This window comes from Hibiscus syriacus, unplaced genomic scaffold (assembly GCF_006381635.1).
Source record: "Hibiscus syriacus cultivar Baekdansim isolate YM2019G1 unplaced genomic scaffold, ASM638163v2 tig00111213_pilon, whole genome shotgun sequence".
Classification (NCBI taxonomy): domain Eukaryota; kingdom Viridiplantae; phylum Streptophyta; class Magnoliopsida; order Malvales; family Malvaceae; genus Hibiscus; species Hibiscus syriacus.
The window spans coordinates 302,958-325,180 of NW_024063022.1; the positions used below are offsets into that span (position 1 = coordinate 302,958).

A 22,223-nucleotide genomic window follows, 5' to 3' on the forward strand; every position below is an offset into this window, starting at 1 on the left:
TCCGCGAAGAGTTGCCATTCCGAGAAGTGCCTTTTCACAAGGAGCTGTCCTATGACTTGTACACATGTCCTTCATCTATGGCCAGCTCAACTTCAGCTCAAACTCATGGGAAGTAGCTCAAATGATGAAAGGTTGTTTCACACAAATGTGACCTTTCATAATTAGTTGCTGCCCCATTGATGCCATGTCACCTAGACACATGTTTGATGCCAAGTCATGCCTAAGTTGCTGTTCATCTTCACGCCATGGAGGAGTCCACGCCTTAAGCATTCTACACCATCCATGCGAGTGCCACATGACCAGCCACCCATGTGCTTTGCATGTGAATGAAATAGGCGCCAAAATGAAGATATTTCTCTCTATTCGGCCTAAACATCATCATGCTTCAAGTTGGTGCCAAGATGAAGAGATATGGGAACCATTCGGCCAAAGACATCTCCCCTCATCCAAGCATCATTTATTTTCGTTTTAAGACATGTACTTTGCCGAAAAGGCATGTATTTATTCGGCCAAGCCTTTACAAATCTATAAATAGGCTTTGGCATTCATTTGTAAACACAACCCTTTGATCAATTAAAAATCCTTTGTGAGATTATTCTCTCTTCAAGTTCTTTTTAGAACTATATCGATTAAGCAAGCCTTTCTAAAGCTTGTGGCGTAATTCGTTCACCTTGATACTTCTGGTTCCTAGTTTAAATAACTAGTGGGTCAAAGTCCTTTCATACCATCCCTTATAAAACTTATAAGAAACGGGTCTTTGCTCCTTTAATAGCATTGGTTCCTTCTTAGTTTTATAAGATACAATCTGTCCATCACCATTATCACGCCTATATCATCACCATAGTCCATCACCATTATCACGCCTATATCATCACAATATTCCATCACCATATCACGCCAGTATTATCACCAACTTATAAATTTCCATTTCTTCATCTTTGAATTATCCTTCATCCTCAACAAGGCATTCGTCCATCACCACCATTGGAGACCGAATCTATCATCACTTGAAGGATCATTCTACAACACTTCCGCAGCCCTTCTTTGATAACTATTCTATCCATTTCAATTCTTTCCATTTACATTTACTTTTCATTTCTTAATTATCATATTACTTAATCAATTCTTCTTCTTTTGTGCAGATTACTTTCAATCCAAGGTGTAGCATTTGGTGTCTCTCCTAGATCGGGAAACAACAATGTTGCCAACTTCTCCATTATTGAAGAAGCCTGGTTAGCCTTATATCACCACCCCTTAAAGAAGCAATATAAAGTTTGGGTCTTTGCTCTCTATAGCATTGGTTCTTCTTTAAGTCTTCTTTAAGATATTATCTTCACAACCATCCCTTTGTTTCATCAGCCATACCCATAGCCATATCAACCATCTTCCGCTATCATCATTCATTATTTAAATAGCCAACTTATTGACCCATACGTTTACCACCCATAACCATCTCTTTTGAGCCATTCACTTGTGCAGGTTATTTTTCTTCCTTCCTAGATCCACAATCAATTGAAGAGGTACAAGTGTTGTACATCACTGCCTTGATGTATATGTGATAATCATGCTTAATATGAATATAAGACTATTCTAACATACTTAATATATAAAAATAATAATGTGCGTGATGTGTTAATACTAAGTTATTTATTAACTACATAACTAGTATTCTTATCATGAAATGTATTATAATAGCACATAGTATAGAACTAGTATAAAGTAAATTCAGTATAAAGATGTTCAAGAGTACTCCTTTTGTAGGTGAAAACGTGCTTGCATCAGAGAGGGCTTGGTCGAATGGTTACATAGGTATTCGGTTCGTACATGACTCTAGATGGAAGTACATAATGCTTGAGATGAATGGATGGGTCCTTTGGCTTGGTGTTGGTTCGGCTAACCCTTCATTAAGGGGCTTGATGGTTCGGCTAAGGATAAGGAGACTTCTCCCTTAGTCGAATGTGCATGCTTGTTCATCTTGGTGTCATTTTTCTCTCCTTGGTCGAATGGTGATCCGTCTTCTCATATTTTGATACAATTCAACCTAGCCTCACTTCGATGGATGGTGAAGTCAAGGTTGTACCTTTGATTTTTTCGATCTAGTAAAGCAACAAGTATCCTGCATAAACAAGAAAGCTAAAAAAATGGTTAAATAAAAGTAATGAAATGGAAAGATAAATATGGAAACAGAAAATATATTTAAGTTGGTGATATGTTTAAAGGAAATGATGAAGTTTAACAATGGAAGTAGAATGAAGTGATGGAGATGAATATGAAATGTAGTATCTCAAAGAAGACTCAAATAAGAACCAATGTTAAAGAACAAAGACCCAAACTTTATATTGCTTCTTTAAGGGATGGTAAACAAGGACTTTGACCCACTATCTATAAAGAGATAGGAACTAAAAGTATCAGGGTGACATAGATAGGGGTGACGCCACAAGCATAAGCTTGATAACTCGATAAAGTTCACTTAAGAACTAAAGAGAGAAACTCTCACAAATATTTGATTAAACAAAGTGAATTGGGTTTTACAAATGAAATGGAAAGATATTTATAGGCCTAAGAGATGTCTAGGATGCACATACAAGATTTAATGATTGAACATTCATGGATGGATGTTCATCCTTAAGTAGATACAATGTACGTCCCCTATGCAAGTTCATGGACTAATAAGATAAATGAACGTTCATCCATTAAAATGAATACATCTTCATAGCCGAATTCATCCTTTCTTGATGTGAACATGTTGGTTCATTTCTTTGCATGAATTTGGAGGAAAGTTTCATTGTATGTTCGCCCCCCTTTGGAATGCATGCACCAAGTGTGAACGTGACTCATAAGCTCCCTTCATGCACTTGGATTTGGTGAATGAGTTTGAAAATAATGCATCCATCTCCCTTGAATGTGAACAAGTCCTTTAGCCTCCTTGTATGATTTTACACGCCATAAATGGATTCATGAAGGTGGAAATGCATCAGGTGTGAACATGGCTCTTCATTTGGTGTAAATCCCGTACTTATTTCTAGCCTGCACTGTCTTAATTAATCTGGGCATATCTAGAGCTCCCAATATCGGATTGATATGATTCAAAGTGAGTTGGAAAGATAAGAGGTAGGGAATTAAATGTTAAGAAGACTTCATCACCCAAAAATGCTTGTAACACGTTCAAAAATGGCAACCTCTTTGAGTGACGTGAATTTGTCCAACCAACTCTTCAATTTCCTTTAGTCTTCTTAGCATCCAATGTACCTAGACAAAGTTTTAAACAAATAATTAGATAGGAATTGAGCTATGATAATTATGAATGTATGCTTCCACCTATGTTAATAATGAAAATGAGCTAACTATGAATGCATATGCATTGAATGAGTTATATAAAGATGTGGATTAATAAGTCATGCATGAATATCATATATTATACATATAAATGATATAATATAATATTCAAACAAAATTAAGAATAAGATAAACATATTTGCATGACATGTAATGCATAAATGAATAAATAAATAATAAAATAAGGCAAGACTCCCTTAGAATCAACAAGGTAGAATGTCCATGAAGTGATCATGTGTTGAAGAAGTTTGGTCCTTGGCATGATCGCATCATTCCCCCTTCTTTAGGGTATGCATGAATTTCTTTGAATCCTTTAAGTAGGTAAGTCACCCCAACTTTAGTCTTTGTACCCTTCCATATTATGAATCTTGAATAGTTGGATAATGCTCGTTTCTTGATGTAAGGCGAATCTACACGCTTTAGGAGAAGAGAGTAGATAGTCTTATTGTGTCTCGATCTAGGATTGACAAGTACTGATGTCCTTGAATTATAAGCTTGGGCTGCAAATAAGATAAGAAATAAATATGTTTAGTAATGGAATAATAAGATAAGAAATGAATTTAAAAGAATGGTATAGAGGTGGCTGCGGAATTGATGGTCTTGTTGGTTGATGTTGATGGTGTTGATGGTGCAATAGAGATGGTAATGTTGTTTCTCAAGCACGCCAAAGAGGAAACAATGCTAAGAAGCACAATCCCGTTCTTCACAAACTTACTTGAGGGGTGGTGATAGTGTCTTCAACCCACTAGATATCAATCTAGGAATTTTGGAATAAAGATGGAAATAATGACGCCACAAGTATATGAATTATACTTGCTTAATCGATAAAGTTCACAAAGAACTTTGAAGAGAAATTAACTCACAAGAGTATGTTTTATATAAGAGATGAGATAGGTACAAATGAAGGCAAGCCACTCTATTTATAGGAAATGAGAGGGCTTGGCCGAATGGTTACAAGTTGTTTCGGCTAGATACATGTCTCTAGGAAAATACATAATGCTTGAGATGAATGAATAAGTCTTTTGGGCTTGTGATGGTTTGGCTAATCCTTCATGAAAAGCCTTAATGATTCGGCTAAGGATGGGAAGACATCTCCCTTGGCCGAATGGGCATGCTTGTTCATCTTGGCGCCATTTCTTCCCTTGGCCGAATGGTGGTGTGTCTCTTCATGTTTGGCACCGAAGGCTCTCATGTGCATGGCATGTGATGTGGCCGAATAGGCATGGATCATTTAGCTCATATCTCTTGGTGATTTAAGCTTCCAATAGGTGTGATCTTTTCATCCACGCGTTCTTTGTTGAAAATGCATCTTCATGGGCAGCATCATTCATGAAAGGTCACAATGTTTGGAAAGGTAACCCTTCATGTTTGAGCTACTTTGGGTATGAATGAGCTGGTGGTGAGCTGGCCTTAGATGACTTGTAACATGGTGAACGTTTGGGCAGCTCCTTGTGAAAAGATACCTCTTGAGGTGGCAACTATTCGCGAAAAGGTACGATTTCAATAATTTTGACTTAGGACATATTTGAAGTGTCCTAAGTGGTGATGATGATGGTGCAATTCCCCAGCTGAAATGAGGTCATCTTGTAGCTCAAATCTTCAGCTCAATCCAGCTATGAGCTCACGGTCTCCAGACAACTTTTCACCAATTGTTCCTTGTGCTCTCCTAATCGATCCCATGTAAGTTTCCTTGCTGTTACATGCTCCATTTAGCTCCAATGCAGCTCCCAAGTGTTGGCCGAATGTGCCTACATGTATAACATAAGAAAATAAACTAAGTATATAAACTTATATAATGTGTTTATTATAAAAATGTGACTATAGGTTATTTAATATTCAATATGTAACATATTAAACAACCTATTATCTAATGGTTCTTTCTCATTAAAAGATTTAAAAACATTAAGGCACTTATGAGAAAGTACTTCCCTTAATTGTTTTGTCTTTGCACGAGTGATAGGTCCTTTGGGCATAACTTCAGAATCCATTTGTGTAGTTATGATCACATCATCCTCCCCTTCTTTTGAGCGATTTGCCCTCAAATCGTCATTGTCTTCAAATGAAGAAAGATCTGAAATATTAAAAGTTGCACTTACATTGTATTCACCAGGTAGATCCAATTTGTATGCATTATCATTGATCTTCTTGATGATTTGGAATGGTCTATCTCCTCTAGGAAACAATTTGGTTTTCTTTGGGAAGGGAAACGTTCTTTTCTGAAATGCACCCACAACCAATCACCTTCCTCCAATTTTAGTGGCTTGCGTCCCTTATTTGCCTGTTGTTCATATTGTCTTGTCCGTTTTTCTATATTGTCTCGAACTTGCTGATGAAGTTTCTTAACGAACTCAGCCTTGCTATTGCCATCTTTGTTGATCATGTGTTTATGAGGCAAAGGAAGAAGATCTAAAGGTGTTAAGGGGTTAAATCCATATACTAACTCAAATGGTGACATCTTGGTTGTTGAATGGACTTCCCGATTATATGCAAATTCAACGTGTGGTAAGCATTCCTCCAAAGCTTTGATGTTCTTTTTGATGATAGATCTTAACAATGTTGATAGTACTCGATTCACCACTTCAGTTTGCCCATCTGTTTGAGGGTGACATGTTGTGGAGAATAGCAACTTTATCCCAATCTTACTCCATAACGTCCTCCAGAAATGGCTAAGAAATTTGACATCTCTATCGGAAACTATGGTTCTTGGAACGCCATGTAATCTCACAATTTCTTTAAAGAACAAGTTGGCCACATGTGTTGCATCGTCTGTCTTGTGGCATGGTATGAAATGTGCCATCTTGGAAAAACGATCTACAACAACAAATATTGAATCTCGTCCATTCTTGGTCCTTGGTAGTCCCATCACAAAGTCCATTGATATGTCAACCCATGGTGCTTGAGGAATAGGTAAAGGCATGTAAAGTCCATGAGGCGTAACCTTTGATTTTGCCCTTTTGCAAGTGACACATCGTTCACATACCCTTTCAACGTCTCTCTTCATCTTAGGCCAATAGAGGTGTTGTTTCAAAATCTCCAATGTTTTGCTTACTCCAAAATGACCCATGAGACCTCCTTCATGTGCTTCTCGAACAAGCACTTCTCGAATGGATCCTTGAGAAATGCATAGACGACCTTCTTTGAATAGATATCCTTCATGCCTATAAAACTTTTCATATGCACCTTTCTCACAAGCCTTATACTTCTCTTCAAAGTCATGGTCAGTAGCATAACAATCTTTAATATACGAAAGCCCAATTAACTTTGAATCTGAAAAACTATAAATAGGCTAGTGCATTTCATTTGTAATTATCTCATCTCTTATATAAAATATACTCTTGTGAGTTATTTCTCTTCAAAGTTCTTTGTGAACTTTATCGATTAAACAAGTATAGTTTCTATACTTGTGGCGACATTCCTTCCATTTTGATTCCAAAATTCATATATTGATATCTAGTGGGTTGAAGACACTATCACCACCCCTCAAGCAAGTTTGTGAAGACCGGGATTGTGCTTCATAACATAGTTTCCTCTTTGGCGTGTTTGAGATACAACATCACCATCATTTCCATTTCATCATCACTATCATCCATCTCTTCCATCAATTCCGCAGCCATCTCTATCCTTTCTTTATTTCATTTCATTCTTATTATTTATTTTCATTACTTATATTATTATCCCCTTTATTAAATTCCATTATTAATCATTATTTTCTTATCATATTTTGCAGCCCAAACTTATAAATTCAAGGACATCAGTACTTGTCAATCCTAGATCGGGACACAATAAGGCTATATACTCTCTCCCATCAAAGTGTGTAGATTCGCCTTACATCATATTCGGCAAGGGTTTTCACCCCTCAAGCAAGTTTGTGAAGACCGGGATTGTGCTTCATAGCATAGTTTCCTCTTTGGCGTGTTTGAGATATAACATCACCACCATTGCCATTTCATCATGACCAATCATCCATCTCTTCCATAAATTCCACAACCATCTCTATCCTTTCTTTATTTCATTTTATTCTTATTATTTCTTTTCATTACTTATATTATTATCCTCTTTATTAATTCCATTATTAATCATTCTTTTCTTATCTTATTTTGCAGCCCAAATTTATAAATTCAAGGACATCAGTACTTGTCAATCCTAGATCGGGACACAATAAGGCTATCTACTCTTCTCATCAAAGTGTGTAGATTCACCTTACATCAGAAAGGGTGGCTTAGAAAATAGAAAGAAGAGAACAAAAGGGTTACTTACACAAGTCACTTCACAACCTTCTATCACCACAATCAATTTTAAAAGGCTTACTTGAGTGGCTTGGTGATGAGTGCTTCAACTTTCTTTCTTTCTTTTCTTTGCTTTTCTTCTTTTTGAGTGCTGGAAATTTCTTCTTTTGGAGTGCTTTAAATTCTTTTCTGATTTTTTTCTTGATTTCTTTGACTTTGCACTTCACTTGCACTTTTTTTTGTATTTTTATTTTTGTTATTGTTGCATGGTGCTTTCTTCCACCAAAGCTCTGATACCACTTGATGTACAAAACTTGTACCACTTCAATTGATTATGGATCCAGGAAGGAAGCAAAATAACATGCACAAGTGAATGGCTCAAAAGAGATGGTTATGGGTGGTAAACGTATGGGTGAATAGGTTGGCTATTTAAATAATGAATGATGGTAGCAGAAAATGGTTGATATGGCTATTGTTATGGCTGATGAAACAAAGGGATGGTTGTGAAGATAATATCTTAAAGATGACTCAGACAAGAACCAATGCTATAGAGAGCAAAGACACATACTTTATATTGCTTCTTTAAGGGGTTGTATTAAGTATTTGACCCACTAGTTATAAGAACTAGGAACCAGAAGTATCAAGGTGAAAAGGGGGTTGATGCCACAAGTATAAAATACTTGATAAGTCGATAAAAGTCACCAGGACTTAAGGAAGAGAATAATCTCACTTATATTAATAAAAAAGGTTTGCTTATAAATGAAATATGCTTTCCTATTTATAGGAAATTGAGAGGCATGGCCGAATGGTTACAAAGGGATTCGACCAGCCTTGTGCCTTCCTATAGAGACATAATTTAATTACAAAATAGAGATGATGGTTCAATTTAAATAGAGGGAAAAAACCCTTGGCCGAATAGCTCTTGATACATGCACCACATACCCTAAAGCTAAGGATGATGAATTTACTATACCACTTGGCCCTATCACACGAGGCCGGACCAAACTTCTTAAAGACAAGCTTCAAATCGCAGTTCAAGCATTCATCCGGAAGGGTCTAATAGCAGCAGATTTAAAACAACTTTTTGAAGGGGATCCAGTTGTTATCCGGTCGACATGTCTTCTGGAGATACAACCGTCTATCTCTTATCTTTCCAACGGTTCTTGAATCGAATCAATCCGATATCGGGAACTCAAAATATGGTCATTTTACTGAAGATGGTGCAGACAGGAAACCCTATACGGGATTAATACGTTATTTTGTAAATATTACGAATTTTCAATATTTATATTGATTATTTGTAATATAATTTAATATAGGATGATTAATTATCTTTTAGGATCAGATTTATTATTTTATTAGGAATTAAGGTTGGGTTAAAACAATATTTTTAGTTATTATTATTTTATTAGGAATTAGAGTTAAAACATGTTTAGTTTATTAATATTTTATTCTTTAGTTATTTAGAACATTTAGAATTCAGCCCCTATATAAAGGAGGCTTCATTCAACTTTGTAAATCAGATTTCTTTGATTAATAATACAACGAGAGTTCGTTTTTGCAAGTGCTGATTGCCTTGTGCCTTCGAAGCTTCTTCTCCTTGAGTTCTTTCAAGTTCTTGTGAGGGAGATTAATCTTCACACTCCAATTTGCCTTTTCATCACGACTAGGAGGGTTGGTTAGAGCCATTTATCGTGTTTTCCTTTTCATTGCGACTAGGAGGGCTCGATAGGACACTTATCCATCTATTATCCACAAATCCATTCGCACCATCAATCGTCTTTACCGTTCACCTTCATAAGGGAGATATTTTGATTTCTTTATTATCTTATTTCATCTTCCGTTTATTTATATTTTGTTTATTTTATTCTAATCTTATTGCCTTGATTCCAGCACATAAAAGAAACTCTAAGAACCCTACTTGCTACCGCCACCTTCCCCTATTCGTTCCCTTTGTTCTTAATCGAGTCTAGAGCTTTCTAGGTTTGATTCTTCAACAAGAGCAACGTTCATCAATCCGCCACCGCTTCCCTATCAATTGGTATCAGATTTGGGCCGATTCTTGGAGAGAAACAAGCAATCTTGCTTGTTCTTGCACACAAAACCGTCAAGGTACCCCAACGGAGCTATTTCACAAACGATTCAGCGTTTCAGGTTCTTTTTATTTAATTTTAATTTAGATTTAAATCCTTCTTGTTAGTTTGCTATTTTTTATCAAAAAAACAAAAAAACAAAAAAACAAAAAAGGCAAAAAAAAAAAGGCAAAAAAAGGCAAAAAAACAAAAAAAGAGCCAAAAAAGCCAAAATTTCAAAAAAATTTCAAACGAAGGTATTTAGGGCTGATTTTATCCATATATCATATTCATTCTAAGATTAAACCCAAGTCCAAATTTCACCCCAATTGGAGTTCATTGGAGCCTTCAAATACATCATTCAAGTTTCATCGGCAGATTCGGTTTAGAATCTTGTCGAATTTCTTGAAAATTTTACAGGAGGAATTTCGTGGTGAAAATTTCCATATTAAAAATTCATATATTGAATATCATTCAAACAAAAAATCAGAATTTTTGGAGATCAACAACACCTTCGAACAAAGCGATCAAGAAAAACAGATTGTTTGAGGACTCACCGTTCAACAGAGTCTACTGGATACTACTGAAGGTATTTGGTTCTGAAATTTTACAGGTGGTTTCTTGACGCATCAAAAGACATTCAAGAATTTTTCCAGAATTTTTTGACACCGGTAAACCCCTCAAAAACGTTGCTCAAATTGATCCAGCGTTTTCCAGGTTTCTGGGTTGGTTCTTTTTTTTTCTTTGACTCTTAGTGCTTTAAGTTCTTTTGTTTTTCCTTGTTATTGTTCTTTTACATTATCTAACACATTATCTTCATTGTGTTAGTAGGACTAAATAGTTTGCATACTTCTTCCTTCTTTGCATTCTCGTTCGCTTGGAGTCTAACCTTTGTTTGGCCTCTTAGAGCTTTTAGGTTTTTCTTATCGCCTTTGCTAGTAATCAAACTCCGATACGAACTGTGAAAGACTACTTGGTAAAGTGAGTTTTAAAGAGTACAAGATCGGCTTACTTGCCTCTCGTTGTGTTACTTTCTTGGAGTGACTTGTGAGGTTTCTTGCTTTGTTGAATTTATTTTATTTTATTCTACTTTAAAATCTTCTTTTGAGTGTTATAATTGCAGGATGGGCGACAATAACAATGAGACACTTACGGCTATCTTAGCCGCACTTGAACGACTCATAACTCAATTTGATCAACTTAACAATGCCTTGAGAGAACGGCAAGAACTACAACTGGATCAACCAAACCAGAATCCAAGGCCAAACAATGCTGAACTTATGGCCCCCAGGCGAGCAAAACCACGTTTTCAAACACCCGAACTCTTTGCAAAACCAAAGTTCACGATCCCCTCTTTTAAAGGAGACTACGACCCAGACAAGTACATCGATTGGGAAGGAAAAGTTGATCTCTTGTTCGCATACCATGACTGCCCCCAAGCTGAACAAGTTCCCCTCATCACCTTGGAATTCGAAGGATATGCTCACACTTGGTGGATGCAAACAAGGAAAAAGATCGACAACTACCAAATTCAACCAATCACGTCTTGGACCGAACTCAAACATGCCATGAGGAACCGATTTCTACCGACACATTATACACGAGAAGTTAAACAACGACTACACCGACTTCGACAAGGTAGAAGTTCAATTGAAGATTACTACAAGGAGATGCAGTCCTTAATCAATAGGGCTAACATAACTGAAGAAGAAGAGGACACCATGTCAAGATTCGTCGTTGGCTTAAACTCAAACATCACTGATCTTCTTGATCTCCATGGGTACGAAAACCTCGAAGATACACTAAAGAAAGCAATGACAATCGAAGCACAAATACAAAGGAGATTCCGATTCAGAGAACATTACCAAGGTACTTCATTCTCTTACCAAGGTAATACTTCAAATCCTTCCTCATCTTCTACTCCATCTTCTCAAAAAAGGTCGAGAGATGACAAACTCGACAAAGAAAAACAACGACCAGCGAAGAATGAGACACTTCCAGCCCCTAAAGACGATACCCGAGCAAGAGACATCAAGTGTTTTAAATGCTTAGGAAGAGGCCATATCAGCCGCAATTGTCCAAACACGAGGACCTTAACCATACTAGGTGATGGATCTTACAATTCTGACTCTAATGACGACCTTGCCGACATTCCAGCACATGTCGAAGCCAAAGAAGACAGTGATGACTATGGAAACGATGAGTACAATGGCACAATCTTGGTGATCCGTCATACATTGAACATCCAAGCATCCGATGAATCTGACATGCAACGTTCCAACATCTTCCACACACGCTGCCTAATCAAGGAACAACCATTCTCCATCATCATTGATAATGGTAGTTGTGTCAACGTCATTAGCTCCAATGTTGTTGAATCACTCAAACTTCCTTGCCAACGACATCCGAAACCTTATTGCTTACAATGGCTTAATGAGAGTGCCGAGATGAAGGTGGTTAAACAATGCCTCGTTAATATCAAGATGGGAAAGTATTGTGACGACGTATGGTGTGATGTAATTCCGATGCAAGCATCCCACATTCTCTTAGGACGACCTTGGAAATACGACAATGATGTCACATATTATGGTCGAAAGAACATTTACACAATTCCAATAAAAGGTAAACTGTTCCGACTTAACCCCCTACCCCCCAAAGAGATTCTCATAGATCAACAACGAATTCTCAAGGAAACAGGGAATTTGAAACAAAAGGCAAAAGAGGTCACAATCGATAAAAGCCAAACAAATGACCCACGGGTGGTGAGTGAACCTCAATGTGAAAATAAAAGAGTGTCTCAAAACATTTATGCGAGTGCAAAAGACATGAGAGATACCCTTTTTCAAAATAGGCCGTGCATTCTAGTCCGTTTCAAGGACTCCATTTTATCAAGTATCACTAACATCACAGATTTGCCTAGTGTGTTTTCTTCTCTATTACAGGAGTTTCAAGATGTCTTAAGCAACCCACCGGATGGTTTACCACCTACAAGAGGAATTGAACATCAAATCGAATTTATCCCTGGATCAACCATACCAAACCGCCCCGCTTACCGATGCAACCCTGAGGAAACGAAGGAATTGGAACGACAAATAGATTCATTATTACAAAAAGGACACATCCGTGAGAGTCTTAGTCCTTGTGCAGTTCCCGTCATTCTAGTTCCAAAGAAAGATGGCACATTCCGAATGTGTGTAGATTGTCGACCTATCAATCGGATAACAATCAAGTATAGGCATCCTATTCCACGCCTAGATGATATGTTGGATGAACTACATGGTGCAAGTATATTCACCAAAATTGACTTGAAGAGTGGTTACCATCAAATTCGAATGAAAGAAGGTGACGAATGGAAAACAACATTCAAGACAAAGTTCGGCTTGTATGAATGGCTTGTTATGCCTTTTGGACTCACAAACGCTCCAAGCACCTTCATGAGATTAATGAATCACGTTCTTAAGGAATTTATAGGTAAATTTGTTGTCGTTTACTTTGATGACATTCTTATATACTCATCTTCTTTTGATTCTCATGTCATTCACGTTCGAATGGTTCTCGAAGTTCTTCGATGAGAACATTTATATGCTAACATGGACAAGTGTGTGTTTTGCAGTGATAAGCTTATGTTTTTAGGCTTTATAGTTAGTGTACAGGGTATTCATGTAGATAAAGAGAAGGTCAAGGCAATTCAAGAATGGCCCACGCCTACTTCCATCACCGAGGTAAGATCTTTTCATGGTTTGGCAAGTTTCTACCGTCGCTTTGTCAAAGATTTCTCAACCATTGCTGCACCATTAACCGAGATCATCAAAAAGTTAGTTGAATTCAAATGGGGACCACTACAACAAAAAGCTTTTGAACTTCTTAAAGCTAAGTTATGTTCTGCCCCTATTCTTCGTCTTCCCAATTTTTCTAACATCTTTGAGCTAGAATGTGACGCTTCAGGCATAGGCATTGGTGCCGTCCTCATGCAAGAAAGACAACCTATCGCTTACTTTAGTGAGAAGTTAAAAGGTGCACAATTGAACTACTCTACCTACGACAAGGAACTTCTTGCACTCGTCCGAGCACTCGAAGTGTGGCAACACTATCTTCTCCCTAAAGAGTTTGTCATTCACACAGACCATGAATCACTCAAATGGTTAAATGGACAAGGTAAGTTAAACAAACGACATGCTCGATGGGTTGAGTTCATTGAATCTTTTCCTTACATCATCAAATACAAACAAGGGAAAGATAACATCGTAGCTGATGCATTATCCGACGATACACACTTATCACTCGAATGCATGCTACTGTTCTGGGTTTTGCACATATCAAAGAACTTTATCCTAACGATCCAGATTTTTCTGAGATTTATAAACAATGTGTAAAAGGTGCTTTTAACAAGTTTTATCTTGTAGATGGCTTTCTTTTTCGCATGAACAGGTTGTGTATACCACAAAGCTCTTTGCGAGAATTCTTGGTTCACGAGTCACATGCAGGAGGACTTATGGGACACTTCGGTATTCACAAAACACTTGATATGGTCATGGAACACTTCTTTTGGCCGCACATGCGTAAAACAGTGGAAAAGATTTGTGCATCATGCATCACGTGCAAACAAGCAAAGTCAAAGGTAAATCCTAATGGTTTGTATACGCCTTTACCAATTTCTTCTTCTCCTTGGATCGATTTATCGATGGATTTTATACTTGGCTTACCCCGCACTAAGAAAGGACGAGATAGTATTTTTGTGGTTGTGGACAGATTCTCAAAGATGGCACACTTCATTCCTTGCCATAAAACGGACGATGCCACACATATTGCTAATTTATTCTTTCGATAAATAGTCCGCCTTCATGGCATTCCTCGCACCATTGTGTCCGATCGTGACACTAAGTTCATAAGCCACTTTTGGAAGGTATTATGGGGTAAGATTGGTACAAAACTTCTCTATTCCACTTCTTGTCATCCTCAAACTGATGGACAAACCGAAGTAATAAATCGGATTCTAGGATCTTTGCTAAGAACTGTGGTAGGTAAGAATACCCGTAATTGGGAAGAATGTTTACCTTTTGTTGAGTTTGCTTATAATCGATCCATTCACTCCACAACAGGTTATTCTCCATTCGAAATAGTTTATGGTTTTAACCCACTAACTACTTTGGATCTTATTCCCTTACCTTTAGATCAGGTTGCCAGTTTAGATGGTGAAAAGAAGGCTACCCTTGTCAAAGACATTCACGCCAAAGCCAAACTCAAGATGGAGAAAACCTACGAGGCAATCGCAAACCGAGTTAACAAGGGCCGACAACATGTCACCTTTGAACCAGGAGATTGGGTATGGGTTCACATGAGAAAAGAAAGATTCCCGACACAAAGGAAATCCAAGCTAAACCCACGAGGCGATGGCCCATTCCAAGTTCTTGAACGAATCAATGACAACGCCTACCGCATTGATCTTCCCGGTGAGTATAACGTGAGTGCATCCTTTAATGTTTCTGACTTATCTCCTTTTGATATTTCAGATTCGAGGACGAATCCTTTTAAGGAAGGGGGAGATGATACATGCACCACATACCCTAAAGCTAAGGATGATGAATTTACTATACCACTTGGCCCTATCACACGAGGCCGGACCAAACTTCTTAAAGACAAGCTTCAAATCGCAGTTCAAGCATTCATCCGGAAGGGTCTAATAGCAGCAGATTTAAAACAACTTTTTGAAGGGGATCCAGTTGTTATCCGGTCGACATGTCTTCTGGAGATACAACCGTCTATCTCTTATCTTTCCAACGGTTCTTTAATCGAATCAATCCGATATCGGGAACTCAAAATATGGTCATTTTACTGAAGACGGTGCAGACAGGAAACCCTATACGGGATTAATACGTTATTTTGTAAATATTACGAATTTTCAATATTTATATTGATTATTTGTAATATAATTTAATATAGGATGATTAATTATCTTTTAGGATCAGATTTATTATTTTATTAGGAATTAAGGTTGGGTTAAAACAATATTTTTAGTTATTATTATTTTATTAGGAATTAGAGTTAAAACATGTTTAGTTTATTAATATTTTATTCTTTAGTTATTTAGAACCTTTAGAATTCAGCCCCTATATAAAGGAGGCTTCATTCAACTTTGTAAATCAGATTTCTTTGATTAATAATACAACGAGAGTTCGTTTTTGCAAGTGCTGATTGCCTTGTGCCTTCGAAGCTTCTTCTCCTTGAGTTCTTTCAAGTTCTTGTGAGGGAGATTAATCTTCACACTCCAATTTGCCTTTTCATCACGACTAGGAGGGTTGGTTAGAGCCATTTATCGTGTTTGCCTTTTCATTGCGACTAGGAGGGCTCGATAGGACACTTATCCATCTATTATCCACAAATCCATTCGCACCATCAATCGTCTTTACCGTTCACCTTCATAAGGGAGATATTTTGATTTCTTTATTATCTTATTTCATCTTCCGTTTATTTATCTTTTGTTTATTTTATTCTAATCTTATTGCCTTGATTCCAGCACATAAAAGAAACTCTAAGAACCCTACTTGCTACCGCCACCTTCCCCTATTCGTTCCCTTTGTTCTTAATCGAGTCTAGAGCTTTCTAGGTTTGATTCTTCAACAAGAGCAACGTTCATCAATCCGCCACCGCTTCCCTATCAGCTCTTGTGTCCCTTCATGTTGGCTGCAAATTGGATGGGAGATGATGCTTGGCCGAAAAGGGAGAGGGCTTTTCATCTTGGCGCCTAAATGATATCACATGCAAGGCACATGGGGGCTGGTAATATGGCACACACATGGGTGTTCTAGGTGATGTAAGGCGAATCTACACGCTTTGGGAGAAGAGAGTAGATAGCCTTATTGTGTCCCGATCTAGGATTGACAAGTACTGATGTCCTTGAATTTATAAGCTTGGGCTGCAAAATAAGATAAGAAAATATGATTAATAATGAACTTAAATAAAGGAATAATAATATAAGTAATGAAATGAAATAAAGATAGGATAGAGATGGCTGCGTAATTGATGGTATTGATGGATGTTGTTGATGGTGGCAATGATGAATTGGAGATGGTGTTGATTTGTATCTCAAACTCGCCAAAGATGAAATAATGCTAACGAGCACAATCTCGGTCTTCACAAACTTGTTTGAGGGGTGGTGATAGTGTCTTCAACCCACTAGATATCAATCTAGGAATTTTGGAATCAGGATGGAATGAGTGACGCCATAAGTATATGAATTATACTTGCTTAATCGATAAAGTTCACAAAGAACTCTGAAGAGAAATAACTCACAAGAGTATATTTTATATTAGAGATGAGATCCGTACAAATGAAGGCAAGCCACTCTATTTATAGGAAATGAGAGGGCTTGGCCGAATGGTTACATGATGTTTCGGCTAGATACATGACTTTAGGAAAATACATAATGTTTTAAAATGAAAGATCAAGTCATTTGGGCTTGTGATGGTTCGGATAACCCTTCATAAAGGGACTTGATGATTCGGCTAAGGATGGGAAGACATCTCCCTTGGCCAAATGGTGATGCTGGTTCATCTTGGCGCCATTTCTCTTCTCTTTAGCCGAATGGGTTTGTATCTCCTCAAGTTGGCGCCAAATTTTCTCATGTGCATGGCATGTGATGTGGCCGAATAGGCATGGAGCTCTATCTCATGTCTCTTGGTGATTTAAGCCTCCAATGCTAGCAAACTCTTCACCAACGTGCTCCTAGATGAAAAGGGATCTTCATGGGTAGCATCATTCATGAAAGGTCACAATGTTTGATAATGGTGTCCCTTCATGTTTGAGCTATTTATGGTGTGAATGAGCTGGTGGTGAGCTGGCCTTAGATGACTTGTAACATGATGAACATTTGGGCAGCTCCTTGTGGAAAGGTACCTCTCGAGGTGGCAACTATTCGCGAAAAGGTATGATTTCACAAATTTTGACTTAGGACATATTTGAAGTGTCCTAAGTGGTGATGATGATGGTGCAACTCCCCAACTGAAATGAGTTCATCTTGTAGCTCAAATCTTCAGCTCAATCCAGCTATGAGCTCACGACCTCAAAACAACTTTTCATCAATGATTCCTTATAATCTCCTAAGCATCCCTATGTGAGTTTCCTTGCTGTTTCATGCTCCATTTAGCTCCAATACAGCTCCCAATTGTTGGCCGAATGTGCCTACATGCTTAACATTAAGAAATAAACTAAGTAAATGAACTTATGCAATGTAGTATATAATAATGTGGACTATAGGTTATTTAATATTCAATATGTAACATATTAAACAACCTATTATCTAATGGTTCTTTCTCATTAAAAGATTTTAAAACATTAAGGCACTTATGAGAAAGTACTTCCCTGAATTGTTTTGCCTTTGCACGAGTGATAGGTCCAATGGGCATGACTTCAGGATCTATTTGTGTAGTTGTGATCACATCATCCTCCCCTTCTTTTGAGCGATTTATCCTCAAATCATCGTTGTCTTCAAATGGAGAAAGATCTGAAATATTAAAAGTTGCACTTACATTGTATTCACCAGGTAGATCCAATTTGTATGCATTATCATTGATCTTCTTAATGATTTGGAATGGTCCATCTCCTCTTGGCAACAATTTGGATTTCCTTTGGGAAGGGAAACGTTCTTTTCTGAAATGCACCCACACCCAATCACCTTCTTCCAATTTTAGTGGCTTGCATCTCTTATTTGCTTGTTGCTCATATTGTCTTGTCCGTGTTTCTATATTGTCTCGAACTTGCTGATGAAGTTTCTTAACGAACTCAGCCTTGCTCTTGCCATCTTTGTTGATCATGTGTTCCTGAGGCAAAGGAAAAAGATCTAAAGGTGTTAAGGGGTTAAATCCATATACTACCTCAAATGGTGACATCTTGGTTGTTGAATGGACTGCCCGATTATATGCAAATTCAACGTGTGGTAAACATTCCTCCCAAGCTTTGATGTTCTTTTTGATGATAGATCTCAACAATGTTGATAGTACTCGATTTACCACTTCGGTTTACCCATCTGTTTGAGGGTGACACGTTGTGGAGAAAAGCAACTTTGTCCCAATCTTACTCCATAACGTCCTCCAGAAATGGCTAAGAAATTTGACATCTCTATCAGAAACTATAAATCTTGGAACGCCATGTAATCTCACAATTTCTTTGAAGAACAAGTTAGCCACATGTGTTGCATCGTCTGTCTTGTGGCATGGTATGAAATGTGCCATTTTGGAAAAATGATCTACAACAACAAATATTGAATCTCGTCCATTCTTGGTCCTTGGTAGTCCCATCACAAAGTCCATTGATATATCAACCCATGGTGCTTGAGGAATAGGTAGAGGCATGTAAAGTCCATGAGGCATAACCTTTGATTTTGCCCTTTTGCAAGTGACACATCGTTCACATACCCTTTCAACGTCTCTCTTCTTCTTAAGCCAATAAAGGTGTTGTTTCAAAATTTCCAATGTTTTGCTTACTCCAAAATGACCCATGAGACCTCCTTCATGTGCTTCTCGAACAAGCACTTCTCGAAGGGATCCTTGAGGAATGCATAGACGCCCTTCTTTGAATAGATATCCTTCATGCCTATAAAACTTTTCATATGCACCTTTCTCACAAGCCTTATACTTTTTTTTCAAAGTCATGGTCAGTAGCATAACAATCTTTAATATATGAAAACCCAATTAACTTTGAATCAAGAGCATTAAGGAGAACATACCTTCGAGATAGAGCATCGGCTACAATGTTTTCTTTACCTTTCTTGTAATGAATGACATAAGGGAACGACTCCAAAAACTCCACCCATTTGGCATGCTGCTTGTTTAACTTATGTTGGCCCTTGATATGCTTTAAGGCTTCATGGTCGGTGTGTATGACGAATTCCTTTGGTAGAAGATAATGCTACCAAACTTCAAGTGCCCTTATGAGAGAATACATCTCTTTATCATAAGTTGGATAGTTTAGCAAGGCACCATTCAACTTTTCACTAAAATATGCAATGGGTCGTCCTTCTTGAGTCAAAACAGCCCCAATTCCGATTCCAGAAGCATCACATTCCACTTCAAAAGTCTTATCAAAGTTAGGTAATGCAAGTAAAGGTGCCTTGGTTAGACATTCCTTTATTTCGTTAAAGGCATCTTCTTGTTCTTTACCCCATGAAAAGATTGAATTCTTTTTAATGATCCCAGTTAAGGGGGCGACAATAGAACTAAAATTAGGGACAAACCTTCTATAAAAACTTGCAAGACCATGAAAACTTCAGACTTGACTAATTAAAGTAGGTGTAGGCCACTCTTGAATGGCTTTGATCTTTTCAGGATCAACTTCAAGTCCCTGTGAACTTACAATAAAGCCTAAGAAGGTTAATCTGTTAGTGCAAAAGACACATTTCTTCATGTTTGCATAAAGCTTTTCCTTTTGAAGTGTTTCAAGAACATACCTCAAGTGTTGCACATGTAATTCCAAGTCATGACTATAAATAAGAATATCATCAAAATAAACCACACAAAACTTACCGATGAATGGCCTGAGTACATGATTCATTAACCTCATGAAGGTGCTTGGTGCATTTGTTAATCCGAAAGGCATCACCATCCATTCGTACAATCCTTGCTTTGTCTTGAATGCGGTCTTCCACTCGTCTCCTTCTCTCATTCTGATTTGATGATATCCACTCTTTAAATCAATTTTAAAGAACATAGTGGCTCCACTCAATTCATCCAACATATCATCAAGTCTTGGTATAAGATGTCGGTATTTGATGGTAATTTGATTGATAGCACGACAGTCTACACACATTCTCCATGAACCATCCTTTTTGGGCACAAGTAACACCGGAACAGCACATGGACTCAAACTCTCTCGTATGTATCCTTTGTCCATCAATTCTTCAACTTGTTTCTGAAGTTCCTTGGTTTCTTCAGGGTTACTTCTATATGCTGGTCGGTTTGGAATGGATGCATCTGGTATAAAATCAATTTGAGGTTCGATCCCTCTAATAGGTGGCAATCCACTAGGAATATCTTCTGGGAATAATTCTTCAAATTCCTGCTACAAAGATGAAATAGAAGAAGGCAAACCTTCTGGAATATTAGTCAAAATTAATCTTTCCTTGTACCTAAGTATAATTAGAGCTTTGTAGGATAACAAATGTTTCCTAATGTCTTTTCCTCCAGCATATATGTTCATCTTCGTTGGTTCCTCTTCCTTGATAGATTTGAAAGCTTCAATGCTTTTCTTCAAAGCATCTTGATCTTCAGACACTTGATTTGGTAAAAGAGGAGTCAAAATGAATTTCTTTTCATTGTGATAGAAAGAGTACCGGTTTGTGAAACCATCATGGATAGCCTTCTTATCAAATTTCCAAGGCCTCCCTAGAAGTATATGGCACGCATTCATTGGAATGACATCACAAAGGACTTGATCTTGGTATTTCCCTATTGAAAAGGAAATGTTGACTTGTTTGGTGACTTTAACTTCTTCTCCATCATTTAGCCATTGTAGCTTGTATGGTGTAGGATGTTTAAGTGTCTTGAGTCCAAGTTTAGCCACCATTAAAGTGCTTGCAACATTGGTACAACTTCCTCCATCAATAATCATGAAACAAACCTTGTTGTTTACATGACATCTAGTGTGAAAAATGTTCTCTCGTTGATTATTCTCCATGGACTGAATATTCAAGGCTCTTTTTACTACAAAAACTTGTCCTGAAACTTGAGACATTGTTTGTAGATAAATAAAACAAAATAAACCTTACCAGCACACTCACAAAGTCTCACAAGTTCACTCCAAAGAAAAGATAAGATCTCTCCACTCAACACTCGTGTTTACTCTCGGGAATATTTTATGGCTTTTAACAATTCCCCTTCTGATCTCACTCTCTCAATAGCCTTTTTCCACTCAAATTTCTCTTGCTAATTCCTTTGAGCAACTTACTCAAGATTAGAACAAGTTAATTCTTTCCTTGTGTGCGTCGGTTGCAAATAGGTTAGGGTAGAAAGGAATAGAAATGGAAAGGTAGGAGAAAGGATTCAAAGGTATTTAAAAGAAAGAAATGGTTGAAGACAAGGAAAATGAAAGGATAGAAAAGGAAGAGGTGACTTACAATTCAAGAAACAACACTTACTGCAACCTTTCACAAGAAACAATAAGGTTATCTTCTCTTAGTGTAGATGGCCTCTGATACAGTTCAACCTAGCCTCACTTGGATGGATGGTGAAGTCAAGGTTGCACCTTTGATTGTTTCGATCTAGGAAAGAAACAAGGATCCTGCACAAACAAGAAAGCTAAAAAAAATAGTTAAATGGAAGTAATGAAATGGAAAGTTAAATATGGCAGCGGAAAATATATATAAGTTGGTGATATGTTTAAAAGAAATGATGAAGTATGGTAAAGGAAGTAGAATGAAGGTGATGGAGATGAATATGAAAAGTAGTATCTCAAAGAAGACTCTAAGAAGAACCAATGTTAAAGAACAAAGACCCAGACTTTATATTGCTTCTTTAAGGGATGGTAAACAAGGACTTTGACCCACTATCTATAAAGAGATAGGAACCATAAGTATCAGGGTGACATAGATAGGGGTGAC

General features: G+C 37.5%; 1 pseudogene; it reads right to left on the reverse strand.

Moving 5' to 3' along the window:
• Positions 1 to 17,762: 17,762 nt before the first annotated feature.
• Positions 17,763 to 20,677, reverse strand: LOC120156104 (annotated as a pseudogene).
• Positions 20,678 to 22,223: the final 1,546 nt, after the last annotated feature.